Consider the following 6881-nt stretch of genomic DNA (forward strand, 5'->3'; position numbering starts at 1 on the left):
ACATATATTTGATTAATTTCTTTTTGACCTGCTCGATTTGTGTGATTTTGTAGTAAATACTTGAGGTTTTTATCATTAATCTTTTTTCAGTTTTTGCTATAGATTTTACAAACTTTGATGTCTTTTTTTTCTTCTTTTTTTTAAAGCCACACTTAGTTAAGTAAAGGGGGAATCTGTTTGCTTTAATGTTTCTTTTGTCTGTAAGTCTTTTATTTATTGTTTATATACAAAAAGAAGAAAAAATTAAGCGCTAAAAAAAATGAAGAAAATTCAGATAATTTCTTCTTTTAGGAATCATTTGTCTATCTTATAAATAAATAAAGATACCATAACATTTATCATGTCTGAGTTTAATACTTTGGTTCCTCAGTGAAAAATACAGTATTATTATCAAGTACTAATTTCCATTCTTTGGAGTCTGGTGTGGGGCTCATTTTTTTTAAAGTTCTTATTTCTTAAAATCCTTCTTCATGCATTCTTTTTAATTTCTTAAAACATTTTTTCTCCTTGATTCTTATTTTTATTAATTTTTTAAGTACTGAAATTGTTTTATTCTTTTTAATTTTCAAAAATATTTATGTGTAGTCTATTGTACTGTCACTTAGTTTTTGTGCATCGATCATTTTGTCACACTAAGCATATATTTTGCATTCGCTCTCATAACTCAGCCTGATTGTGATAAAAAATAGTTTTTAAACTTAAATCAAAAAGGTTGAATTACAAAGTGAAATTTTCCCTAAGAAATAATATATATATATATATATATATATATATATATATATATATATATATATATATATATATATATATATATATATATATATATATATATATGTATATAAAATAACAGGGCTACATCCCTGTTATCCTTGTTGTATTTTTTTTTTAATAATGCAGTCATAAGCCATAATAAGTTATCAAAAGGTTTATTTAAAGGTAGGCTGGTGGCTATAACATTTCACATCCACTCTCCACAAGGGAGGGGGTTGACAAAACTCCGGATGGTTCAGGCAGATGTTTATTGAAACGCGTTATTCAGCAAGAGACATGCGAAAACCATTGGTCTCATATTAAATACTTACAGATTTTTGATGTAATTAGATTCCATTCGTACATACCTTGTAACTCTACGCATTGTGAAAAATCAATTAATGCTTCCTAACATGGAAGTAAAAGAGGGACAAGACTCTAAAAATAACTCCTCCTTTGAAATATAAATCTAATTATGATTCAATGGTGTGTTTTCAGCCTTGAACTCCCAGAATAAAATATATATATATATAAAGCACTAGTTTTATCAGAGTTGAAAACTTGTTGCATCTTGAATCATTGTGTAACACTTCGCTGGCAAAATCAGTTTTAGATAAAATTTATTTAAATCTTCATCTTGTAAAATACTCATAAATCAAGTTTCTTGTAAAGTTTCAAAATTAATGACATTACACTTTTTTAAAATGTTCTTACTTAACCAATTCAGTGAATTTTGTGTGTTTTTAGTTATTGTCTCTAATTTTTTTTCATAATTATATTTATCTAGGTATAGAGGGCACACCACTTGATGTTTAATATTATTACTCAGAGGTGTATACTAATTTCGTCGAGTCAGCGGTACTAATTTGGGTCGCATCAATCAAGTTGAAGATTGTTTCCGTTGAGTCATTTCTTGGTACGATTTTAAACGACTCTATTTTAAAATAATTTGAATGAAGTAATTAGCTTTATTTGCTATTGTGTGTATTTTTTATTTTCAAAAGCAAGATCATAGAATGACTCATCTTATTTCATTTGCGCTTTTATAAATAGCTTACATTCTTTTTTGTAGGCTTCCCTATTGCATAGGACCTCTTCATTAAAATGTAAGATTCGGAAGTCCCATTTGCTATTTGATGCATGCAATGTTATTTTATTGCCCATTCTGTCAGAAAAATGACCTAGAATTTGAAATATTAACTAAGGAAAAAATGAAGGTGATAGAATTAGATGCTTTGCTACTGTTCTTAAGAAACTAGGTAATTTTTTAGTTTTATAATTAGTTGCACATAATTGAACAAAAGTTCTGATAATATTAAAAGACAACAGAAGGAAATGTTTTCTAAATGACCACCATATGTAGCAAAACCTGCTCAAGTTTAAGGACATTAATTTAGACACTCTTGCAAATTCAGGTGGAACAATGGTGTTTGTAACCATAGATTCCATCTGTTGACAATCTTAGTATCTAATTTTGAAATTTAACAAGAAAAATTTTTTAGTTTCTTAATCAAAACACAGTAAATTGTATATTTAAATATACAATTTACTGAAATGAACTTTCCATAATAGCATTTGAAATTAAATGTTTTCATTCCTCAAAGAAGTATTTAAAGAGAAGTATTTTATCTATTTTTTAAATTACAGAAAAAAATTTATCTACCTGGCAAGAATTATTAACAATTAAATTTTTAGAACCGTTATATTATGCACGTTACCTCACTATACTATAATTTAAATGCTCTGTTTAAGTCAGCAAGAGTCCTTATATTGAGTGTTGGCTGTTTGGGTTAAATAAGAACTCGGATTAAAATACTGTATAAAACTACTTAAGTATTATAGTCTTTAGTTAACATGCATGTAATTTACCTCTGAAAACTAGAGTGATTTACAAATTAACAAATAAAAATAAAAGCATAAACACACTTCAATAATATAATCTAGAAACAATGTACAGATGCTTATTTCTATAACTTGGCTAAAAACTAAATCTGTAGATCATACTGCAAAATTTTAAAAACTTTAACACAAGTTGATCAATTTCTAACAATAACAATTTCTGCAATAACAATTTAATTAAAATTTAATTTAATTACATCCATTTCACAGGCTTGTGTTATTAAACCATATTTTTGTTAATATTGGTGTGATGCTTTAGTTATTGTTTGAAGATTTATTTTTTCTCCTTTAAGGTTAACATTGTTCTTGTATCAGAAAGTTAGTTGCTTATATTAATTTTTTAAAAAGTTAGTTATTTCTGCCATCAGTCTGTAAATGTGTCTGTTCTAAAAGATCAGAATAAAGAATTAAGTTTGTAAGTTGTGAGGTATAAGAGCAGTCTAAAAGAAATATGGGTTTTCTTGTTTAATGTTCTATTTAAATTTTACTTGATGATGTAGTAAACTCTCTTTAGCTTAATTCATAACACAAATATTTATCATATTTTTAGATAAACTTCAGTTACAGAGTTTGGACATAGTTATCCAGTTGCACATTTTATTACTAGCAGTTTAGATGCAGAAACCATTAAGTATTTCTTTCTTTTAAATCTAAAATTCCAAACCTAAATTGTAATTGTATAATGACTAATAATAAAGTTACAGCTGATCCATTCAATACGATTTTTGAAAAGGTTCCACATTTGCTATGTAAATGGCACATTCACAGAACCTGGCAAAGACAATTATCAGCTAAGGTTAAAGATGTATATTTACAAAATGAACTATACACAGACTTATTATCTCTTACAAAAGCGAAATCTTTTATCATTTTTAAATAAACTTTAGTTATTTATACTAAAGCACAAAATTGTTGCTCTGCTGTTTACCTCTTATTTTGTACAAAATTATTGTTCACCACAGTTCTGCAACTAGTTTCTACCGTAGACAGTGCACCCGCCGATCAAGCAGTTGGCCGTGAGCTCATTTATGTCATATGCAAAGAAAATAAATTTTAAAAAATCTGTGCTGTGACTAACTATTAAATGTTGTGATGTAATATCCTGTGATTGTCTTGTTCTTTAAATGCTGTTATTGATGTCTAAACTCTGATGGATTCTGCAATAGAAATATTAAATAAGATTAATCAGACACTACCCCTCTCTTTCAGACGTAAGTAACCTGACTAAATTAGAGACTTGCAAAAGAATTGAAATTAAAGAATGGAGCAACCTGTCATAACAATAATTTATTTTATTCCTTTGCCAAATTCTTAGTTCTTAATGTCACAAAAAAGTTTAATCGGTTCAGTTGTTTTGGAATCAAAGAAAATTTGGATGCTTTAGAGAAATGAGATTCACTAAAAATTTTAAACCGATTTCGTTTTTGAATAGTTAAAAAAGTCGTTTGATTTTTATGTATTGATAAAACTTAATAGTTGAAAAAGTTTGGTGTCTAATATTTCCAACTTACTATCAATTTGATCAGAACATAGCAATTTTTAAATATGGATATCCTTCTTGTTCAATTAACTCAACAATTCATTTTAAGCAGTTGGTACCTATAATGTATATAAATTTCTCCCCTACAACGTCATCTATAAAGCAAAATAAATAAACCTATAGATAAGGGTAAAACAAAAACATAAGAGTAAATTTTTTTTGAGAATCATGAAATAAAGAAAAATGGGAGTTCATAATTATGATTTCAAAGTTTACCCTCATCCTGCACTCAGGGATGGAAGATCAAGTTTGTTATTCTAGACTGCTTATTTAAAATATTGCTTAAATCGTGTTGAAATGAATTTTACTTGTGTGATTATTATTTAAAACAATCCCTTTTACAGACAAAACGCAATTGCTTTTATATGCTTTATGAAGTTCTTTTGTTTTATTTATAACTGTTATTTGCTATCAATTATTTTTATTATTTACTAAAGCATGTGTAGCTACTTGTAATATTCAAAGCAATGTAGCTTTGATAATAATATTTTTAATAAATTATTTTAAATGTTTGGTGAATTCTTTTACTAATTCTTAAATATATTTTAATTTCAGCTGTTGTTGATTTCTTTTAAATTGTAATGTCACATTCTTCAAGACATGACTGCAAAACGAGATCCTGGAAGAAAATGATACAGAAATGACCTGGAGGAACATGATAAGTTTAATTGGAAGCTGTATTATCCCATTTTTGGTTCGACTATTGTCAAAGAAAATTTGAAAATGCTAAATAAAAATTCTCATGTTTTGCTACTGCAGGATGGGAGGTTGCTGTGACCTTTCATACAGTTTCACTCTTGGCCATTCGTCATATTTATGAAAATTTATTTTCTGATATTTTATTTAAACGTGCCTTTGTTTAAATTTTTAATTTTTTTGTAGAAATTAAATTGTGAAACTCTAAGGATTGGTGAGTAATGAATAGAAGGGGGCATAGCCTTTAATGTAGTTAAAATAAACTATGAAAAAAATATATATATAGGCATAAAAATTGGAGTATTAAATAAAACTTAGAAAAAAGAGTGAGAAGATCGCTGGAAAAGAACTGCTTTAGAATTTTCAAGGACTAGCTAGCTAGAGTAGAACCCTCTTCTGATTTTAAAAGAAAACATTAAGAACTTAGCAGCGATAGAAATTACTCGTCCATTAAATTTGTGGGAGACTTACAAAATTCCTTCGCTGCCATGAGGAGAAAAAGGTGGTGACTAAGTTATGCTGTGAATTATCATTAATTTTAAACTAATCATTTTTCTACATCTGTTTATATGCTGGTTTTATTTTATTTATTGACTTGGAAAAATTAGGCGTAAAGTCACGTTTACTATATCTGTATTTATTTTATTATTCTCCACTTCAATTACTTCATTATTGACCATAACAATCTTATGAATTGTAAAAATATTAACAACAAAATGTCTTTTTTTCCATGTAAGGTGATAATTTACTTAGTCATTTATAATTCAGTCAAATACATTTCATTTTCATTTGCCAATTAGTAGTATAAATTGTCTTACCATATTAAGTAATGCTTTATCATTCTGTATTTATGCTCATTTAAATTTTGAAATTGAATAAAAGTATTAGAACAAAAGATAAAATTTATATTTAGCTTATTGGTTTTGTTTAACTATTTTTTCATTATTTTATTTCAATAGCAACTTTTTCTTGTCACACAATATATTTAATTTTTTATATATTAATTATTATTGTTCAATTAATTATTAAATATTTTCTTCAAACTTCAATCTCTGTTTTATGCATTCTGTTAAATTTATTTTAAATAAATCTTAGTTCTGGAACTAGGTTATTATTATTTTACAGATATAAACTTTTATTTTTCTTCAATAATGTATTTTTTCATGGCATGCATATAAGTAACTAAAGTATACCTTTTACTAAATAAGCAAGAAAGGTTTAAGCAATTAAAGTATATCTTTTCCTACGTTTAAGGCTCTTGATTTTAATTTTTGAAAGAAAAATTTTCTCCCCAGAGAATATTGTTTTTATTTATTTATATTTTAAAAAAGCATATTTTTTTATGAGAGATGCTTAAATTCTTTTTTTCTTAAAAATTTTTTTGTAAAATATTCTATAGTGAGAGAATTTTTAATCATGAGTGATATTAAGAAATTTTAGAAATTTAGATTTTTATTTATTTATTTGAGACATTTTTAATTTTTTGTGTAGCTTAGTTGTTTTTTTTAAGAAGATTTTATTAGTTAACTTTAATTCTTTAAGTAAACAAGTTCTCGAATATTTTAATATTTGTTTGATTTTACGCCTTCTTTTAATGGAGTGAAAGTTTTAATTCTAAATTTTTCCTTAAATTGAGTGGTTTTGTTCCTTTTTTTTTTAAGAGTGTATGTTTTTTTTATAACAAGACTTCATTTATTTTTAGCAAAAATTATATGGAGCACAGTGAAAGAGCGTCCGGCAACCTAATTCCATACATTTCCCCATGGAAAGGCACTGCCACGCGTGTTTCGGAAGCAAGGATTGGGACCCTTGGCTAATCTTTCACAATCAAGTTTATTCTAGTTTGATTTTCCATAAGAAAATTAATTCAATTTTATGTCAGAGAATGCGAATTATTTATTTTTTGTAAATATTACTTTTATTTCACAAACCTACTTAACTAGCAATAAAATATTTATTTTCTAAGATCATATTTTAAGTTTCGTGCATTTTAAAT

General features: G+C 26.5%; 1 long non-coding RNA gene across 1 annotated transcript; it reads left to right on the plus strand.

Moving 5' to 3' along the window:
- Positions 1 to 1672: 1672 nt before the first annotated feature.
- Positions 1673 to 5340, plus strand: LOC147816036 (uncharacterized). Its single transcript, XR_015431604.1, has 2 exons — positions 1673 to 2009; positions 4745 to 5340. It is a non-coding gene; the product is annotated as an uncharacterized LOC147816036 (long non-coding RNA).
- Positions 5341 to 6881: the final 1541 nt, after the last annotated feature.

Source organism: Parasteatoda tepidariorum, chromosome 2 (assembly GCF_982258835.1).
Source record: "Parasteatoda tepidariorum strain Cologne lab strain chromosome 2, Ptep-v5.0, whole genome shotgun sequence".
In the NCBI taxonomy this organism is placed as follows: domain Eukaryota; kingdom Metazoa; phylum Arthropoda; class Arachnida; order Araneae; family Theridiidae; genus Parasteatoda; species Parasteatoda tepidariorum.